Source organism: Lynx canadensis, chromosome D4, assembly GCF_007474595.2.
Source record: "Lynx canadensis isolate LIC74 chromosome D4, mLynCan4.pri.v2, whole genome shotgun sequence".
Taxonomy (NCBI): domain Eukaryota; kingdom Metazoa; phylum Chordata; class Mammalia; order Carnivora; family Felidae; genus Lynx; species Lynx canadensis.
Genome location: NC_044315.2, coordinates 25,661,649 through 25,683,594, shown reverse-complemented (window position 1 = coordinate 25,683,594; position 21,946 = coordinate 25,661,649). Strand labels below are relative to the sequence as shown.

At 43.3% G+C, this 21,946-nt stretch overlaps 1 protein-coding gene across 4 annotated transcripts in view; it reads right to left on the bottom strand.

Moving 5' to 3' along the window:
* NTRK2 (neurotrophic receptor tyrosine kinase 2) overlaps positions 1 to 21,946 on the bottom strand; it is a 328,951-nt gene that overhangs the window by 233,117 nt on the left and 73,888 nt on the right. The gene's annotated exons all lie outside the window — the stretch shown is intronic.

Here is a 21,946-nt window from a genome sequence, read left to right as displayed (position 1 = left end):
TGAGTCTGAGCCCCACATTGAGTTCCGTCCTGACAGCTCAGAGCCTGGATTCTGCTTTGGATCCTGTGTCTCTCTCTCTGCCCTTCCACACTCGTGCTCTGCCTCTCTCTATCTCTCAAAAATAAACATTAAAAAAAAAAAAAAAGGTACCCACGTGAAAGTAGGCAACATGCACAAAACAATGACCGGCCTTGGCCTCTTTTGTGCGCTCTAAGGCAGGGCTTCTCAAACTCTGAGGAACCCCTAAATCACCAGGGAATCTCATTAAAATGCAGATTTAGATTCAGCAGATCTGGGATGAGGCCCAAGATTCTGCATTTTTCACAGGCTCCCACGTGATGTTGATGATGATGATCCAAGGACCATACTCTGATAGCGAGGTTCTGACAGCAACTAAATATAAACTGTAGGCACGTTAACACCCTGATATCTGCATAAACTCTAACATTTCTTAATAAAACTATCTATGACAACTCAGGAAGTCCCATAACTCAGAGAATTCCTATACTGGTTTAGTAAAGGATACTAAAAAAATTCCTGAGTACATGATTATGACTGCTTATATACTTCTATCAAGAAAATATCTATACATGTTGTGAATTACTCCTTATTGCAAATGATAAACACATTCCAAAGAACCACAAGCAAAGGAAAAACACTGAAGGCCTTCCTAGGTTACACAGATCCACGGACTGTAGCAAGCTTATAATTACACAAGGCAAATTACGATCCTTACAGTTTATATCGTTTGTTATACTTCTGGCTAAGCTAATGTCAATGGGCTAAGCATAGCAGGGAAAGAGAAAATAGTATGTGGAGAGAAGACTGACTCTAAAAAGTAAATGTGCTTGAGGGAAAACCCAGTGAGCAGGGAGGCAGGGCCTGAGTTGCAGCCCCCAGGCTTTCACTCCCTTGCTGAGGGAGCTGAGGGAAACAGTCAGGCCTCACTGGGAAGTGGGCAGGGCGAGTGGACGCTCCAGGCCCAGGCCCCTCGCCATGTCTATCGCCCATCTTGGCTGTGCGTCTCAGTCACCTGCACCGAAGTGACCCCTTGGCCTCCAGGACTGTTTTTTAAAACTGTTGCCAGCCCAAAGAAATCAATCTTTGTCTCATTTCATTCACTTGAGAAAAATTTTGTGTGCCAATTTGAAAAGCATGGGGGAGAGAGAGCCCAGAAAGAAAAGAAAGATGGAAACTGTATTTTATAGTTTTATTGAGAAATCCTGAGTGGCACTTTCCCTTTATTCCTTTTCTTTATTCCTTTCTCCTCTTTCTTCTGACATCTTCTCTCCTTTCCTATCCTCTCTCTCCACCATTCAGGCAGCCAGGTGCATTCTCTTATTCCACCCATAGCTTCTCAGGAGGTTGGTGACGACTACTTTTAAAAAGATTTCTCTAGTTCCAGTGCCTGGGTAGCTCGGTCGGGTAGCCGGTGGCTTCTGGCTCTTGGTTTGATCATGACTCAGGTCATGATCCCATGGTTCCTGAGTTCAACCCCCATATTAGGCTCTGAGCTGACAGTGTGGAGTCTGCTTGGGATTCTCTCTCTCTGCCCCTCCCCCACTTGTATGCTTTCTCTCTCTCTCACTCACTCAAAATAAATAAAAATAAAAAAAAAAAGATTTCTGTGGTCAAATATGCTCAGAAAACCATGAGTCACAGAGAGCTCAAAGGTTTCTTCACCAAGGCCCATAGACACCATGACTTGCCAAGAGGTGGGTAGGGGGCAACATTTTCCATATCTGACTGTAGAAGCCAGCCTCTCCCCTCCCTTGCTAATGTTCTGAGGAACCTTCTCTGAGAAAGAGAGCTCTGGCCCCAAGATTTTAGACACCAGAGCCAAGCTGTTCTACCTTAAATAGGCTTGGTGGCCTTGGGCAAGTCATATAACCTCTCTGAACCTCCAGTTTCTTCACGTGTAGAAGGAGTCAAATGACATCTGCCAATGGTGCCATTGATTTTGTCACAAAATGAGAGTGTGAAAAGTGTCAGGCACAGAGCTCCCTCTGCAACCTGGCTTTTCAGATTCAGAGGTGATATTAATCCATGTCGCCCAAGGGCTGGCCAGAAAAGTGTCCCCTTTGGGGTACCTGGGTGGCCCAGTCAGTTAAGCATCTGACTTTGGCTCAGGTCATGATCTCATGGCTTGTGTGTTCGAACCCTGCATCGGGGTCTGTGCTGACTGCTCAGAGCTTGGAGCCTGCTTTGCATTCTGTCTCTCTCTCTCTCTCTCTCTCTCTCTCTCTCAAAAATAAATAAACATTAAAAAAAATTTTTTTTAAAAGAAAGAAAAGTGTCCATCTTACTGAAAACTACTCTTGGAGATGAGGCACTGGCCTCTTTTCTGACCTCAGCCACTGTTTCTGAACTTGGCACATGTCTTGTCCTGTCGCTCAAACCCGAAGATTCCCTTCCAAGGGCTGCCTAACCGGGCTGTGTCTGTCTGTGTCAGTCCCAACAAATGGCATTCACCAAATGAATGAGGGAGAGAAAAGAAACGGAGACAGAAAAGGTCACAGAAAACAAACAGGCATGAATGAGGCCTGGCCAGAGACAGGAAACATGACTGTCCTGAGTCAGACCAGGCTTCACCTCATAGGAGGAACATGGCCTTGGGCAAGTGAAATAACCTCGCAGAGTCTCACTGTCCCCATTTGAAAAATAAAGATGACCATGGCCATCTCACGGAGCCCTGTGAAAGAATGAAGAGAGATTTTATATGTAAAGCACTTCACACAAAACCTAGCCCAGAGTAGGAACTCAGCAGGAAAAGTAAAAAGTGAGCTAAGTGTTCTTGTTGGAGCTAAGAGGGAAAAACAGAATGTTATGATTCTCAAATCCAATTCTCTGATTTCTAGATTAGAAATTGGATATCATAATTCTTCTGAGGAAATCCCCAAAAAAGGACTATACACAGGGTAGAAAGTTTCATTGCCTACAACTGACTTCAGATATGCCCAATGGGGGGTGGTTGTTGTAGCTTTCCTGCTGCCTGACAGAGAGAGAGGGAGAGAGAGAGAGAGAGAGAGAGAGAGAGAGAGAGAGAGAGAGCCTTCTACCTGCTGGACTCCAAGAACAATAAAGTCAGCAATGGAAAAACAACAAGATTCCAGATTTGCTGAATGAGGACCTCCACCCCGACCATCCTCACAGACAGGTAGAAAGGCCACTTCCTTCAGGCAGGACACCCCTAGCTTCCTCCACCCACTACTGCATTCTTCCCTTACATATTTATTCATCTACTGTCTGTCTCCCTCACTGCAAGGGACGCTCCAGCAGGCAGGGACTCTAGCTGTCCCCAGGATCTATTACAGGCTGGCCCAGAGCAGGCTCTCAGTAAGTATCTGTTGAAAGAATGAACGGATCCCACATTAGTTATTTAATAAACATGACCACTCAAGGATTTAGAGTCCATTAAAACCATATGAAGACCATGAGACCAGAAATTTTCAAAAATTAGCAAGGTTATTTATAACTCAAATGAACAGCTTTAATAGCGAATCAAGGAAGAAGTAAAGCGGCTTGGCAGTAACCAACTCAGCATCAGCGTGATGCCTCTTCACATTTAGATGTTCTAACCCTGCCTCTTAGATTTCCTTATCAAGCCCAACTTAGGGGTTGCCTCCGGCCGTCCCTCCATCAGCGTCTCCTGCCACCGTCCTCTCCTATCTCACACTCCGGCAAGATCCAAACTACCCCAACGCAAACCTCCAGACTTTGACAGGCACCTCCTTCTCCACCTTGTCCATGTGGTGAACTCCTACTCGTCTGTCCAGACCCCACTTGAAAGCCACCTCTCCTGTCAAGTACTCCCTGATTTCTCTAGAGAGAATAAGCCAGCCTTCTCCTGTGTCAGCCTGTTTAGATTAGCTACTGCCACATCATTGGCCTAGACGTCAGTCCTCCTCTGGATCACAAACTTCTTGAAGGCACATGGTACACGCTCATGTGTATCAGAAAAACAAATAAATTGATTCATGACCACTGTTGCACCTTCTATTCCCCCATCACTATCCCTCCCAGCTAATGACCTGACACCCAATGACAAGAGACTGCCGGGAAGGTTCTGAGGTAAACTTGTCCCACTTTATGGGGCACCTAACCCTGCTAGGCACTCTCTTATTCTGTGAAGTTGATGCTGGTATGCCCATTTTACAGATAAAGAAAATGATATTCAGGGAGCGCCTGGGTGGCTCAGTCGGTTATGTGTCCAACTTTGGCTCAGGTCATGATCTCACAGTTTGTGAGTTGGAACCCCGCATCAGGCTCTGTGCTGACAGCTCAGAGCCTGGAGCCTGCTTCAGATTCTATGTCTCCCTCTCTCTCTGCCCCTCACCTGCTCTCTCTCTCTCTCTCTCTCTCTCAAAAATAAAGAAAACATTTAAAAAAATTTTAAGAAAATGATATTCGGGGTTGCCTAGATGGCTCAGTCAGTTAAGCATCCCACTCTCCATTTCAGCTCAGGTCATGAACTCACAGTTCATGAGTTTGAACCCCGCATCGGGCTCTGTGCTGGCGGTGGGGAGCCTGCTTGGGATTCTCTCTCTCCCTCTCTCTCTGCCCCTCCCCTGTTTGCTGTATTTTTCTCTCCAGATGAATAAATAAACTTTAAAAAAAATTTACAAAAGAGAGAGTCTGCTCCAATTTTAGTAAGCTATGAACTTTGATGTTGGAATACTTCTTTGAGCATCTAGAAATAGACATTTTTAATACTCTAAAAAGGAAAGAGTCAGAAGGACAGCAGCTGGAAAAACTAAAGCATTAAAACCAGAAAGATCTGGATATGAATTGTAGTTCTGCCAATTACTAGCTCTGTGTCCTGGGCACATTGATAAATGTCGTTGGACTTCAACGAACTCATTCTGAAAATGCAGGATTATTAGAAAAATCAGACAAAATGCATCAAGGATGTGGCACACGGTGCCCCCTCCCTCAATAACTGGTAACTATAACCTATACCTCACTTAATTTTTTAATTACGTTTTAAGATCACCACTTGCACATATGTAGCCCAAATTAGCAAACAAGATAAAAACATTTTTAAGCATACTGATAAAGGGGCACCTGGGTGGCTCAGTCTGTTAAATGTCCGACTTCGGCTCAGGTCAGGTCATGATCTCGCGGCTTATGAGTTCTTGCCCCGCATGGGGCTCTAACTCTTACTGCAGAGCGTGCTTTGGATCCTTTTCTCGCTCTCTCTCTCTCTCTGCCCCTCCCTCACCCACACTCTGTCTCTCTCAAAAATAAATAAATATTTAAAAAAATGAAACGTACTAATAAAAAGCATTGAGTAACATTTAATTTCTCAGAGCTCCAACAGAAAATATTGCCTTAGGTCAGTTGCTCAGAATTAGACCCAGAAAGGAGTGTCCGTGGGATTGAGTTAAAGAAGGGCCCCCAGGAGAGGGGGAGGCAGGAAAGGGAAGAAGAAGAAGCAGCCAAGCGAGGCTGCAATTTCAGGTGAGGACGCAGCCTCGGTCTGATCATACAGGGAGCTCTGCAGTGTAAATGACACCACGGAACCTGCAGGGGATTTGTAAGTTACCCCACAGAAGCTGGCCCTGGGCACCAATCAGTCATCAGCCAAGAAGGGGTTGAGGGAATGGGTTGGAGGGTACTTAGCTCCAGGCCAATCCCAGCTGTGTGTATGCACGTGTGCTCGTGTGCACATGGGTGTGTGCATGCATGCGTGTATGCATGTGTGCGTGTGTGCATGCATGTGTGTGTGTGCGTGTGTATGTGAGTGTTGGGTTGGGGAAGAGCTCTGCTAGCTCAAGGCTCACTCTCTGAAGAATGTTCCAGGTGCCAGGTCTCAGGAGCAAACATACACAGAAGCCAGGCTGAGCCCCCAGGACCAGTGAAGGGAATCTGAGGGTGGCTGGTGGGGCACCGACAATATCTGCAACATTCATCAAGAGAAGTTCATGGAAACATACCTGCGTTGACTCCACCTTCCAATCACCACTGTTGGTTCACCACCAAGTGACGTACACTTAACTGTAAATACATTCGTTTTTCTTTGGTAACTTATAAAGAACTAAGTTTGAAGTAGATATTTCCTGGGAGGGTAAAATTTCATTTTGAAGGTTTGCCCTCGGGCATCAAAAAAAAGAATGAGCTCTTTGACCTATTACAGTCATGATTTTCTGCTGAAGGAAGTTGCTGTCGGTCACGAGTAGGGGGCATGGACCCTGCTCAGGCAGAAGTGACTGGGAAGGGGAGGTGGCCAACTCCTCAAAACACCAGGAGAAAAACTGGCAGCAACACTCCTCAGCTCTTTCACACGAGCATATTCATGTAACCATCCACACTGCATGGAGAGTCTGGGATGCTATTGAAATTGCATTGTGCAATCCATGCATTTGGTTAACACAGGTCTGGAGTACAGAAATTAAAGACTCTGCTTTATCCAAGTAAATTCTCATAATTAAAAAATATAATTTCTTATACCTCTATGCCTTATCAGTAGAAGGAAGATGCTGACCTAAAGATTTCAGATAACAGGGGCTTGATGGAAATCGCCAATTGGGTAGGTAGACTGAGTCACAAGATCACCTGAGAATTAACTAACATATTATTATAAATTATTACAAAAACATGAAATATCAAAATAATTTTTAAATAACACATGCAATTAATTTTTAGGGTTGTGCATGGTTCAATATATACACCCCTTTTTTATGTTTATTTATTTTGTGTGTATGTGAGAGAGAGAGAGAGAGAAAGAGAGAGAGAATTCCAAGCAGGCTACGAGCTGTCAGCATGGAGCTTGACACAGAGCTGGATCTCATAAACCCTGAGATCATGATGAGCAGAAATCAAGAGTTGGATGCTTAACTGACTGAGCCACCCAGGCGCCCTCATACATGCCCTTTCAAAAATTTCCAATAATATATATAATTTGGCCATTTGTAACTTAAAGCAATTATGTCAGCACATCTGGAGGACCCAAACTAGAGTAGGAGAGTACCCCCTACAAATGCCATATAAGCAGATACATTAAAATAAACGTCATGCAGAATTTCTGAGGGGCCCAAGAGAAAGATAACACTGATAATTAATGGGCACCTCAAGTTTTCACACCTAGATAGGAGTCCCAACTTTAAATAAATAAATAGCGAATGACCATGGCTGCCACCAAGGGACAGGGGCTGTTTGCCATTTCAGGGACTCTCAGAACACCACATGAACTTAGGAGAGGAATGGAAAACACCTGTGGGTGCAGGGAAGAGGCGGGGGAGGTGACACAATGTACCCTAAGAATGACTGAGTGTCTTCCTCAAACAACATTCTCAACCATTACCACAGTTACAAATACCTGCAATGATCATTCAAGGTGAAACATTTACTAAAATTGGCGCTAAAATAAGGAACAGAGCTACTCAGACTTGGCGTCTCCCACTCTTGGCATATTTTGAATTCTGAGAATTCAGAGTCTGATTATAATTCTCCGCTTTCCCTTCCATTGTTTTATAATTGAAAAGAATCCGATATGTAGTGTAAGATGCCAAACAGAAGAAAAACAGAGAAGTCAAACCAAAATTAATACCGCCCAAGAATCCATGCCAATGAACGGGATTATCCAACACTGTGGCCATTGTTTTCCATTTGTAGCTTTTCATTGTGCAGGTCTGCACAGGGCAAATATGCTTTTTTTTTTTTTTGCTGGTAATATCTGGGTTAGTTTCTTTGAATTTGCTATCCCAAAGCTCATTAGGTGATGGGTAAGAAAATCGAATAAATATGTATTACTGGGCAGTTCATAAAGAGGATGATCTACCTGACAATAATGAGGACTTCCCAGGTCTTACGGGATCTGTTGCAAAAAATTCTGCTCCACACCACCCAGGGCCAGAGAAGAGGGACAAGTAGTTGGAGGAAGAAGGAGAAAGAGGACAGAGCTCCCCAAGTGGTAGGCAATCAACTACTTCCTAAACAGAGAATAAGTTACGAAGCACTAAGAAAGAAATATCTATTTAAGGAGATCTGGATAATTCTGTCCACAGAATAATCCAAACCACCCCAATACTTCTGGGTGATCCAAGAAGGAAGACTGATCCAGACCACAGGATGGCAAAGTGCTATTAGTAATTTGTTGGGAGGATAATAAGCAGGAAAATCAAGTGCTCTCTTCCTCTCTGGAAATGCACAAACTCGAAACTTCCTGCCTGACTTCAAGTTCTAGCCTTGTCTCTCAAAGCAAAAGTCACATACGCAAAGAATGAGTCCTCCTTAATGTTTTATTCACCATGATGAAGAGAAACAATATCTCTGCTCACTCTGAAAATGCATCATTTGAATTTTCAAACACTGATGCTTTTCTCCCAATAGCAACTGGGATTTCAAAAAAAGGGATTTGACTCAAAGTGTAATAGCCATGAAACTAATTATAACGACCCTGCTCTTAGATGGACCTGAGCTGCATAAAAGGAATCAGTGAAGCTAGAAGAACCAGAAGGAAAACTCAAGACACAACTCAAAGCCTGGGTCCTACCCACTTCTGGTCGCAAGTGGCCACAGTCATGTGATCACCAACAACCATGTTCTTTTCCATGACAGTGTAATGCAGGGGCGAATGCAGACAATGAACAAACTTGCAAACCCTCAATGTGGGGTGCGTGTGCGTGTGTGCATTTGTGTATGAAAGTTGAAGAATAGAAAGGGGTGGGGAGGTCATACTCCTGAAGCTGTTTGTGAATCTGAAGTGAAATTTTCTGCACACCTTGTAACATGAACGTTTCTCCCCTGCTCCCCAGCGATACCTTCCCCCAAGTCATCTTTCTTTACCAGAAACCAATTCATTATATTAATACATCACTGCTGCCCCCACTGGAGTGTTTTACATGCACTTACACAATGTACACCTTGTTCTCATACCTTCCGCACCGTGAACCCTCATCAGACAAAAGGCCTGTAAGTCCTTACATGAGCTGCATTTCTGCCACCCTTTTGGTTTCTCCTACTACTCTCCTCACCTTCACTCTGCTCTAGCCACACAGGCCTCTGCTGCTCCTTCAACATGCAGAGCTCACCCCAGGCTCCATGCCTTTATGTTTGCTGTTCCCTCTGCCTGGAATGCTATTCCCTCAGATATCAGTGTGCTCACTCCCTCACTGCCCTGGACTCTTGGCTCAAATGTCATCTTATCAGACAGGCCTGTCTTAACTATTTATAAACGGCGAGCCTGTCACAATCCTCCTCTTACCTCGTTCCCTTTATTCATGGCGTTTGCCATTACTTGTAGATTACATCCGTATTTCTTCCTCTGTCTTTCTTGTCTTCCCTCCATTAGAGTTTAAGCTCCATGAGGCAGAAACGTTGCTCTGCTTAGTATTAAATTTCCAGTGCCTTAGGGTAGCCCTACTCAAACACTCTTTTCAAATTTAAATTTAAATTATTTAATATTTTTCCTTTATTTCATGGTTTTAATTTAAGCCTTACCTTAAACAATATCATGAAACCAAGAGTATGATGTGCCAGGTATATTTTTTCTAATAAATATTAAAATAAATAGAGAACTACCCAAATTAAAGAGGTTAGCCCCTGAGTATCTGCTAAAACCATCTCATTATCACTGATAATATATGTGCCCAGCTTTGAGAAACACAGTATCACCCAAAGGCAATGGAGACCAGTGGCAAAACATGTTAGGCACATCCAATGGCAACACACACTAGTGCTAAAGTAGTGAATCTGGCAAGGAAACAAGTGTTATTTATTCCTAATATTTCTTAGTTTCACAGCACAAAACATTAAAGTTGGAGTCCTAAGGCCTGGGTCTGGCACAAACCAGCTATGTACCCTTAAGGCCAAGTGGCTTAAGCTCCCTGGGCCCAACGTCCTCACCTCTGTAACAAAGGCTTCGGATGATTCGTAAGCCCGCTGCCAGTTCTCTGTCTTTATTCTACCAATCACCACAAAGATGCAAGAGGGAATCCTAAAGCAATTAATGTTATTAATATTTAATATTTAATCATTGTGATAAAGAAAAATAGAACAATTCCCATAATATCTTTGCTCAATGTCTTTGTGAAACAGAAAATAATATTTTATGAAATAAAATAATATTTTTGACACAGTTATACTGTGACTATCTTTTCTATAATCCTATGACCCATACCAATGTAGGCGGCCAGATACAAAACATCCAGTGCCTCAAGGAAGGGTTATCCAGGTAGAACTAAAATGAAAAAGTTGAAATCTTGGTCAAGGCCAGACTGCTCTTTTTTTTTTTTTTTTTTTCCTCCAATGGAAGGCAGTATGTATAAGGAAAGATTGACTTTAAAAAAACACCATTCTGCAACCCTTAGAAATTAAGTAAAAATTTCAGGAAAGGATCAGAGCTAGATACTGAGCCAGTAGGTTCAAGTTTTGGGGGAAGAGGATATTTGCTAGATGCCGAACTATCACTCCACAAATTCCTTACCAGTTGCAAAGAAAAACTTAAATTTACAAGGAAGAGATGTAGTGGTCACCTTCTTTGAAAATTACTCCAACTGACGCTAATAGCGTGACAACCTGACATTATGTGCTTCCAAATGAGATGCAACGTAAAGTGCACAGCATCTCTGCGATGGCCATCTTCCCAAAAACATTTCACTTAAACCTAATCGAGCCTTTAGAAATAAGTTCCAATTCAAGGAAATACAGGGAATAAATGACAGATTAAAGAATCCCACCAGAAAAAATCATCAGCTATACTGCCAGAATGCAGGACACCTGGCTGGTTCCCTCAAAATGTCAATGTCAGGAGGAAAAAAAACATGGAGGGAGCCTTCTAGACTGAAGGCACCACAACAGCACAATCACCAAATGCAGTGCGTGAGCTCTTGGTTGATTTCCGTTTGAAACAGTAGCTGTAAAAGGCACTGTTGAATAGCGGGGAGAATCCGAAGATGGACGAGGTATTATCTGTTATTACAAAGCTGTTCTAACTTTCTTGGGTGCAGTGATACTGGTATCAGGGTTGTGCTTTTAGGAGCTACTGTGTCCTTAGCTTTCAGAGACATGTGCTGGAGAGTTTAGGTGTGAAGTGACCTGATATGGGCGCCTTATTTTCAAACAGCAGAACGTTAAATGGAGGTTGAACCTTGGTGTTGAATATACAGATGTTCTCTGTAATATTCTTTCCAATTTTCTTCTTGTTGAAAATTTCATCATAAAAGGTTGGAGAGATCTACATAAATGGCAAAAATTAGTTGGAAGAAGATGAATCAGGAAGAACACTCTTCTTATTCTTTCTGTCCCCATAGGAAGAAGAGTGTCAGAGAGGAGGCCAGCAAGTTAGCTGCAGCTAAGAGGAGCCTAGTAAAGTATTGGCGGTTGGGGATCCATAGCACCTCTAATCGGGGTTGCAGATTCAAACTGCAAGGAAGCCGGGCGCCTGGGTGGCTCAGTCGGTTGAGCGTCCGACCAGCTCGGTCATGATCTCGCAGTCTGTGCGTTCAAGCCCCGCATCGGGGCTCTGTGCTATTGGCTCAGAGCCTGGAGCCTGCTTTGGATTCTGTGTCTCCCTCTCTCTCTGCCCCTCCCCTGCTCATGCTCTGTCTCTCTCTCTCTCTCAAAAATAAAGACTAAAAAATAATAAAAAACACATGAAGAAGCCTGTGAGCGCCTGGGTGGCTCAGTCAGTTAGCATCCAGTTCTTGGTTTCAGTTCAGATCATGATCTCACGGTTCATGAGTTCACATGAACTTGCATCTGTGCTGACAGTGCAGAGCCTGCTTGGGATTCCCTCTCTCCCTCTCTCTCTCTTCCCCTCCCCCACTCTCCTGCACGTACACTCTCTCACTCTCAAACTAAACAAATAAACGTAAAAAAAAAAAAAATTGAAGAAGCCTGAGTCCACCTTTCTGGGAAGACCTACAAAGGTGGCTACGAAGCCAGAGCAATCCCAAGCCCATAATGGCATGAGAGTAACAAATTAGGGAGACCATCGTGTGTCCAGGCACAGATCCCACACAATCTGCACCATTGTCCACAAACTGAAATGCAACCTGAGGAAATGGAGAGGAGAGACCAGTGTGAGAGACCCTGGCTTGGCGGAACAAACAGAATTTTCTGTGCTTGCCCATAATTGTCTGAGATTGCCATGCAGACATCACATTTCTTATGTTCATAAGAAGGAGACCGTGGTTCCACCGTGGAGGCAAAAAAAAGACTATCTCAAGAGCTCACTGTGCACCAAAATAAGAAAAGATATCACCAGAAGTACACGGCAGACTCTTCTAGTGAGTGTGTGATTGTTTTCGCTGGTTTTGTAACAGGATGGTAGACATTGAACCTGGAGGGGACCCTCAGATGCCTTTCATTCCTGTACTGTTATTTCTGGTCTTCACCCAATTTCCTTTCAGGGATGATCTAGGAAGGAAGTGTGGGAAAGGCTCAGTTGGGTGATTGACTCTCCTCAGGTCTCTCCAGGACTACTAACATGGACAACTATGACTGTAAATAGGAACACCACCTCATTCCCAACATTCTCCGCTCCCACACCACCCCTGCTCCTGAACTCGCGCTCCCTTCTTGCCTTCCATGGTCACTACTCAGGCTGGAGAAGACACGTCTGCTTTCAATTCTGGGTATTAGCTTCTTAGTACTAACAACTTAGTACTAATGACTCAGTACTAACAGAATGAAGATCTCTCTCTCCCTCTCTCTCTCTCTCTCTCTCTCCTCCTTCGTCCCTTCTTCCCTCCCTCTCATTCTCTCTATCCTCAGACCTCTAAAGCTTCCGGACAATCACAGAAGAAGCCAGTGACTTCTACTTTTGCTGATGCCTTGACGAAAACCACGATCTCCCACTGCCATCTGCCTGCTCAAGCCTCGGCTTCTCTCGCAGGAAATGCAGCGTCTTGGTCTATGGATATAATAACATGGATGAAAATCGACAGTGTAAGGAAGAATTTATATTCTCCAATATCCCTCTTTTCATCTCTAGCAGGCTGTAAATATATCAAAAGTTAAAGGCTACTTTGGGGGCACCTGGCTGGCTCAGTTGGAAGAACACGTGATTCTTCATCTCAGACTTGTGAGTTTGAGCCCCACATTGGGTGTAGAGCTTGCTTAAAAATAAAGTCTTAAAAAATATATTAGAGCCTAGTTTTGTTAAAAGAAATCACTTTCCCAGCTGTAACCTCCATGCAAGAGGGAAGCAGGGAAGCACATTTAACAGGAGGCTCCATGAGCTCTGAGGAGAGGGGGTTTCTACCCCACCCCACCCCTAACTTCCCTTCCTGCCCCTTCCCTATGGTAAGTGCCTCTCCCCCGCTCTCCCCCCAAAAACCCAGTAAAACGTACATATCCAATCTATCAATGAATAAAAGAGACTTCTTATAAACTCAAAACAATTTTAACAGGTGAATCATTCAACGGACAATAAAATTAAGAATTTTCAATAATTCAAACCTAGTGCCTTTAAAGAATGAAGGGTTTAACACAAACATGTTTCAGCAGCTTTACATTCATAATGCATGTCCATAAACTACACATTATAATTACAATTTTTTTCTATAAACTCAACTAATAAATAAGCCTGAAAACACTAATATACACTGTATACACATGGCACATTTTTCTGCAATTCAGACTCAATATAAACTCAGACGGGACTCTCCCCATGATCTTTTCCTTAATGATGTATTATTACTATAACATAAGTCTGAAAAATAACTACCTTTTATGGAATTAGTTCAGTGAGCCAGTCACTAAACTAAGCACTAATTTAATTCTTATAATCACCTGAGAGATGGTATTATTTCCTCATTTTACCAAAGAGGAATCTAAGATTTAGAGTTTAAAAAATTCCTCCCAAGTTATGGATAGCAGGTAGGAGAGCTGGAATTTGAACCCAAGCCTGCCTGATTCATGAGTCTCTAATAGTATATTCCTCTATGCTCCTAGGTTTGAAGACTGAAGAGTTAGCAAGTTACAAACATGAAGGATGTGCAGAATTCGAACAGACTGTTTTCCAAAGTGCCACGGGACAATTCTGCTGATTTAGAGCTAAATTTATTCCCAGAGTCATTCAGTCTCTTTGCCCAAAAGAAAGGAAGATAAAATCGAAGCATATGTTAGAATTTAAGCCAAGCTATTATCTGTCCTCTTCGTACATTCTGAAAAGCTTGTCCACCAAAAGCAGATGCTAGGAATGAAGAGGAAGAAAACCAAAAGAGAGGGGAAGAATGTAAAATTAGGGAGCACAGAGACAGGGAAGAGCAAAATGAAAGGCGGGGAAAAAAAAGAAAGGTTAAAAGGAGAGAAATGGGAATGGAGTGGAGAAGAACACCCCAGATGTGCTGATCTGGGAAGTCCTTTGGAAAGTATGCCATGACCTCTGTGAGGAGGTCAAAGTGGGCTCGCCACAGGGTTTGCCAAAACCAAAGAAAGGGGAATGATTTTTCCTGACTTTTAACTGCAAAACCTAATTTCTTAAGGGATCCTTCATCTTTTAGCGAAACACTAGGAGTGTGGAAGGTCCCTAAATAATACTTGTGCACTTTAAACACTTCAGGAAGGCATGGGCCCTCCCCTGAACCACACTGGGCTGGGGCGGGGTGGAGGTGGGGGTGCATTGCCCAAGTAAGGCAGGTCATTTAAAAAGTCCGAGGTCAGGGCACTTGCAAGGCTAAGGGGAGAAAAGCTGGTGCTTCCTGTTTCCCAGTGGAGCCATTTCCTGAAAGTTCTACACCCATGATCAGTCTGCTGCAAAGAATAAGCATGTTCTGTCCTCACAGAGACATAACCCAAATGTCGGCCTTAAAAGATGGAAGAGAGATTGGAGAGCAGATTTTCACCTCACAAATGTATGGGGAAAAGTTTTGTATAACACGCTCCAAATGACAGAAAAGGAACACTTGAGCTAATCCCCTTTTTCCAATAAATTTGCAATCTGTCAAATTACCCACAACTCTTTCCACTGCATATCTTTTCGTGGATATCTGAAACTTTTATTACAATTCTCTACTACGAGGCCATGACAATATACTTTGAGTTCAATCTGAAGCAGGGAGGAGGGCAGTTAAAAAAAAAAAAAGTTCCTGTGAAAACCTACATTCTCTGATACTACTTGGTGAGGCTTACACTCCCATAAATGAGAATCAACAAAGCTCATTACTTACTTTCCAAAAGAGTTAAATGCTACGTTTTCCAAAGTCTCTTTTTTGTTTTATTAGGGGTTTTCTGATTCCAGAAAGTTAAAATAATATTCTTGGTCTCTCTGAAAATGTCACACGAAAATTTGTGCAAATATCTTTATCTATCTCTGGAGGGGGAAAAACAAAGCACTTAACACCAAGTTGAAAAAAAAATTCAAAAAGATTAAAATGCTAAGTTAACACACACACACACACACACACACACACACACACACAGAGTAAAACTAATGAAAGAAATATTAAGAAGTATGTTTACAACCTTAGAGAGGAGACGCCTTCCTAAGTAAGAAGTAAAGCTTAGATGAAAAAGATGGGCACGTTTGCTTCTATAAAAAGGTAAATAAATCTTTTGTTTACCAATAGATGCTATTTTTTTTTAATGTTTATGTATTATTCTTTGAGGGAGAGAGAGAATGAGCAGGGGAGGGGCAGAGAGAGAAAGAGAGGATCCCAAGCAGGTTCTGCGCTGTGAGCACAGAGCCTGATGCAAGGCTCAAACTCATGAACCGTGAGATCGTGACCTGAGCCAAAATCAGATGCTTAACTGACTGAGCCACCCAGGTGCCCCTACCAAAAGACACTCTTTAAAAAAGGTAAAGCCTACAAAAGCATTAGAGCAACCTATATAACCAATATAAGATGAATGTATATAATGTATAAAGCAAGTCAGCAAATCAACCAGCAAAATAAAAGCATTCCTTCTCATTGGTCACTGATGAAGATGTTTTACCTTATTATTCATCACACTATCACTTTAACTGAATTGGCAAAAATATAAAAGATTGATAATATCTGATACAGATGAAAGTATAAACAAAGGATACCCTCACCTACTACTGGTGAGAGTATAGACTGACAAAGCATTTATGCAAGATAATCTATCAACATACAAAATACGCACAACTTTTCTCTCAGCAATCCACTCCAAGTATCAATCTTTATATGTAAGGCATTATTTGAAATACTTTGCTGAAAACGTGGCATAAATATAAACTTTAAAACATAACAACATAAACATTAAAAGGAGACAATAGGGGCACCTGGATGGCTCAGTCGGTTAAGCATCTGGTCTTGATTTCGGCTCCAGTCATGATCTCATGGTTCGTGAGATAGTGCCGTGTGTCAGGCTCTGTGCTGACAGCGCGGAGCCTGCTTGGGATTCTCACTCTCTCCCTCTCTCTCTGCCCCTCCCGCTCTCTCCCTCACTCTCAAAATAAATAAACTTAAAAAAAAAAAAAAAAGGAGACAATAAGTCACAATTGGTCAGTAATAATAATCGTAACAATTACTACATGCCAGGAACTTTCCTGAGTGCAAATATACATACACTCAGGGTGTCTCACAACGACCCTATGAGGTGGGAGAGTGCCCCACAATTATTGCCCCATTCCAGATGGAGATACTGAGGCCAGGGAGGATGAGAAAGTTGTTTAAAGTCACACAGCTTACACCTGGCAGAGGCAGGTTTCAGACCCAAGGAACCTGGCAGCAGACTACTCGGAAAGACTATGAAACAGAACGCATGAGATACCCAGGAACTGACACAGAAAGATCCACAAGGCAAAGTGCTACCTTAAAACAGTTGCAGCCTTGGTTTGGGATTAAAGTTTCTTTATTGCAACCAAAAATGAGTCTGTTTGATTATCTACCTACTAAGTGAAGCCACGGATTTCATTATTTACATAACATATGCATTCTGGATGGTTAAAGAAAGTTCTCCCTCGCAGTGGAAAGGGGAGTAAGAGAGGAGGGTCAAGTGCAATCCCACTTTTGGCTGCACATATTGCCAAACTGCTGGAAACTGTGAAAAACAAGAATGCATTCATGTGTTACTGTTATAATTTTTTAAAGCTATTTGTGTTAAAAAAAAAAAAACAGTGGGGGTGCATATGGAAAACAGTTTGTCCTTCCAGATGTTTCTACAACTGCGCTTCTGGCTTGCGAACACATTTTTCCTTCTTTTAAAAAGTTGATCCAAATATCTGTTAGTCAACCTCCTCAACTTTACAGAATTGCTTTCAGTTCACAGAAAAGGCTTTAACCTTCACCTTCTCTAGCTTCAGTCCCACTATATGTTTATGACTATTTTTAAATAACCCAATTTGGGGCTGCTGTTGAAAGACCTTTAGAAGATCATGTATAAGAGGAAAGCCGGGGTGCCTGGGTGGCTCAGTCAGTTGAGCGCCCGACTTGGGCTCAGGTCATGATCTCACAGTTTGTGGGTTCAAGCCCCGCATTGGGCTCTGTGCTGACTGCTTGCTCAGAGCCTGGCTCCTGCTTCAGATTCTGTGTCTCCTTCTCTCTCTGCCCCTCCCCCACTCACGCTTTGTCTCACTCTGTTTCTCAAAAATAAGTAAATGTAATAAAAAAAAAAAAAAAAAAAGAGGAAAGCCAAGCCATGGACCTTGAAGCTGAAGTGAAGAGAGGCCGGCACTGCACTCGCATGGAGTGCAGCGTTTTGGTCAACCGCGAACTGGAAAAGATCTGCAGCTCACATAGTAGGAATGAGGGCACATCAGCGGTTTACGTGCAAGGACAGGAGGCTGCAGACGAAATCTGCAGGCTGTCAACACGGAAGGAGAGAAAGGGCTTCCTCTTCCATTTCCTCCCGTGGGATCTCTTCGGCTCACTTGGATATATTTACTCTAGAAGGAGGAAGGATGCACTGGTACTCAGGAAATAAATAGCTGTGTGGATTCCCTTCAGAAAATGCGAGGAACACAAAGTTGATGGTCACGACTCCCCCGCCAGGGTGGCAATGCCACGGCCCCTCCACCCTTCTGGCTCTCTCCTATTTTTTCCATCCATGCCACCAGGCCGGGCATCCAAAGTGGATGCTCTTGGAAAGCCTGGCAGCCCTTGGGCCCCCTGATGCTTGCATTTCCCCATCCTGCACACTTTCCACATCTTCAGTGAAGAAAGGGAGCCAGGAAGCAATGTGAGAACTGAGCACGAGACTTGGTTACAACACGCTCCGGGTAAGAGCACCCGGAGGCCTGGTTGCCTGTTCCTTTGGCAACACGGGGGCTCTGGAAAAGTCCTGGAGCCCTGTTTCACTGGAAACTGAAATTAAAATAAGTCAGAGCATCCTCAAGAAAAAAGGGATAAAATCATGCATCTATGTATAAGGGTATGGATACAGACATAGACGTAGATCCATGTTAAGCGCATGTATAAATAATCCCTATGCAGATGACCAAGCACTCACAGAGACCTTTATTCAGGGCTTTCGTGAATATGCGAACCAGTTATTCAACCAAAAAGCAATCGGATGGTGTAAAGACATAAAAATGAGCACAGAAAAACACACTGGGGTAAATTCTACTTCCTGACATTTTTATCGACAAAGGGCCAGTAGTCTATTGAACACTGGCAATAAGAAGCTTCAAATATATTCAGCATTAACGAAAGATAAATCCTAGGTTAGCGCCAAGACAGGAGCCACTCACTGTGAGGCCCTTCTGCCAGCTTCAGAGCTAGACAAAGACACATATTCTAAGGCCATACATTCAAAAGCAGAGAGGCAGAAATTGAAGAAGCTCGTGTGCAAAATGGAAAGCCATAGTGAACCCTCCACACTTAAACAACAATAATTGTTTAACACAGAGTGTGAAGGGGCACCTGGGTGGCTCAGTCGATTAAGCGTCTGACTCTTGATTTCGGCTCAGGTCATGATCTCACAGTTCGTGAGTTTGAGCCCCACATAGGGCTCTGTGCTGACAGCAGGTAACCTGCTTGGGATTGTCTCTGCCTCTCTCTCTGCTCCTCCCCTGCTCACTCTCTTGCTCTCTCTCTCAAAATAAATAAACTTAAATAAAACAGTGTGTGAAAACCCACAAATCCTAAGAGAAAATCTAGCAAAGTAACCTCCTGTTTGGGGCCATTACTTATCTGGAACCATCAAGTAAAGGAAGGGGTGGGGAGGGAGGGAGTTTGACCCCTTAAAAACTCAGAAAAGCTCTGAAATTTCTCTTTAACCATTCACATATGAGCGATCCTCCAAATATTAACTGTTTTCCAATTACTGAAGTGAATGGAGTTAACAATTCTCTGTGATCATTCATTCAGTCAATTAATACTTATTGAGTGCCAATTTGGATGATGGACAAGACCACTACAAGCCGTATAGAGCTCACAGTTAGGACTCCATGGGCAAGACAGCCCCCACAGCCTTTGGTTGCAGTGAATGGACAGAACAGAGAATTAACCCTAGGAAGCTTCCAGTCACATAAACCCACCTCCGGAGAACATGCCACCACTCACTGGTTATATTCTAAAATCTAGATTGAACTCCCAGGTTTGTTATTTAGAGATCACCTTCCCGTGGAAGCAATGCCATCAATAACGCTTGGGTCCTCAGGTCAATCCAGAGCTTGGGTTTCCCTGTATTCTGCTGCAATGTGATTTAAAGAGGTTTCTGGTTACCCCAGGCCCTTCCAATCAACAGGCTTAAAGTATGGTTTATGATCCTGAGGCTGCTACTGTGACTGGAACGGTCGACACTGGAGCCTGAAGTCTGCGATGCCGGGATGGGCAAGAGGCCGTAAATGCCTGGTGGGTGGGCGGGCTGCCACCCTGCTCTCTCAATCTGTCTCCAGGACGAGGGAATGGGAACGGACGTAGAATCCCCCGAAGGTGCTTATGAGGGCAAGAATTACATTTGGAATAGCTCATTTGCACATCACACAGAACGAAGGCATTGGTTCTGGCCAAGGCTATGCACATTTCACATCATCGTTACTGAGGAATCACCACTCACACGTTTCCTGGTTATTTCAGGAGGTATGATTGTGGTTTTCCATTCTTCCCTTTTTAAGGCACACGATTTTTCAGCAGTGATCCCAGCACTCATAGCATTTAAAGTACATTAACTTCTATTAATGTTTAAATACCACTTTTCATGCAGCTTCATTGGCCCTCATCTTCCCTTCTAGACCCCCCAAAATTATCAACTCAGAATCTGACTAGTAAAACAATAACTTCAGCTCAGGCCCTTTGTGTTCAAACCATGGCACGGATAGATGTGAGGTTAAAAATAGAAAAAGAAGCTATTCTAAATAAGACCATGAGTCTCCAAGACACTTTTCTTTAAAACAATTTTATTTATGTTTGGAAATAAGGGAGTGAAACATACGACATCGCAGCTACTGCCTGAAGGAAGTCATTTACTGGCTCTGGGACAAGGTTCAGCAAGATCTTTCTTAGAATTCATTAAGGATACCCTTAGGTTATACATGTTCGGGAAATGTAGGTGCTTTCGCAGTAATCATCCCGAATTATCCAAATAAAAATACTGTTTCAGTCTTCATTCTGGAGTCTCTATATGAAATATAATGTTCTCTGAAACAAATGTCTACCCTTTACTCTCCTCCATCACTGCACCTCAGAGTATGTGAACGTTTACAGATCATTGTGTCAGTTGTTTTCCTTCACACAGAGCTGGGATGGGGTGCCTCCTGAATACTGTCCTTAGGGTTTCCAGAGCTTTTGTGCAGCTCCCTGTAGAACCTAGACAAATTTTCTCTCTGAAGAGCCCATGAGATGAAAGATCTCAAACTAAAGCCTCAAGATGTGGGAAGTATGGTGCTCGTATCTGACTCTCTCCAGTAAAATCCCTGCTTGGAGACATCCACTCCAAATGCCTCTAAGGAAACAGAGCACCTGATCAGAATGAGGAAAACAAAATGCCACGGTGGCTGGCTGAAATGCAGAGAACAGCAGCCTAGCCTGGACCTAGGTACCAACTGAACACAGGGACCCAGAAAGGTCTGCAAAGCAATGCCCCTCCCCCATCTTGTCCCACAGAAGGTGCTAGCCCACGTTGATCTCATAGAACGGTGATTCCCCAGCAATGCTTGTGCCACAGCAGTACCGGCGTCCCATGGAAACTGTTAGAAATGCCAGGTTTCAGGCCCACCTCAGACCTATTAAATCAGAAACTCTCGGGGTGGCCCAGAAATCTGTGTTTTCACAAGCCCTCTAGGACTTGTGGATACAAAGTCAAGTGTGTAGGAGCGCCTGGGTGGCTCAGTTGGTTAAGCACCTGACTCTTGATCTCAGCTCAGGTCATGATCTCCGGGTTCCTGAGTTCAGGATTCTCTCTCTCTCTCCCTGCACCCACCGGTGCTCGTGCCTGTGAGTGCACATCCTCTCTCTCTCTCTCTCTCTCTCTCTCTCAAAATAAATAATTTTTTTTAAACCACAAATATTTAAAAAAAAAAAAAAGTCAAGTTTGTAAACCACCACTACAGGACTAATTAAAATCACCATAGTGTGGTCTCTCTTCCAGGCCTTATTTATAATTGGAGAATGAGAGCTCTTTTCCTCCTCCAAAAGAAATGTCAAGAAATCAGCAGGTCAAGGAATGTCACGAGGAGATTTGGGGGCTTTTCAAGGCCCAATTTACCACCACTCCTCCCTGTTCATTTCAGCTTTAGGGATTTTGATCATGGACACCAACAGAGGGAGAGGACAGAAGGTCAGAAATGGATCCACTCCACCCCAGAGCCAGGTATATGCTGGATGGCCTGCTGCTACAGAAACATCACTTCCAAATAAGTAAGGAACACGAATAGTAATTGTAATGAACCATACAGATCAAGAAAACCCGCCACATTGTCTCCAACAAAACTAAGCCACCACTAAACCTTCACAGCTTTCCCAAGCTAGCGGCCATTTATGAGAGACCACACAAAATTCAACAATAACATGTTAGTCCATACATAAGTTTAAACTTCAGAGCAAATGCTTTTCAATCACTAAAACTCTTGGCTACTTATAGAAAAAGAACATAT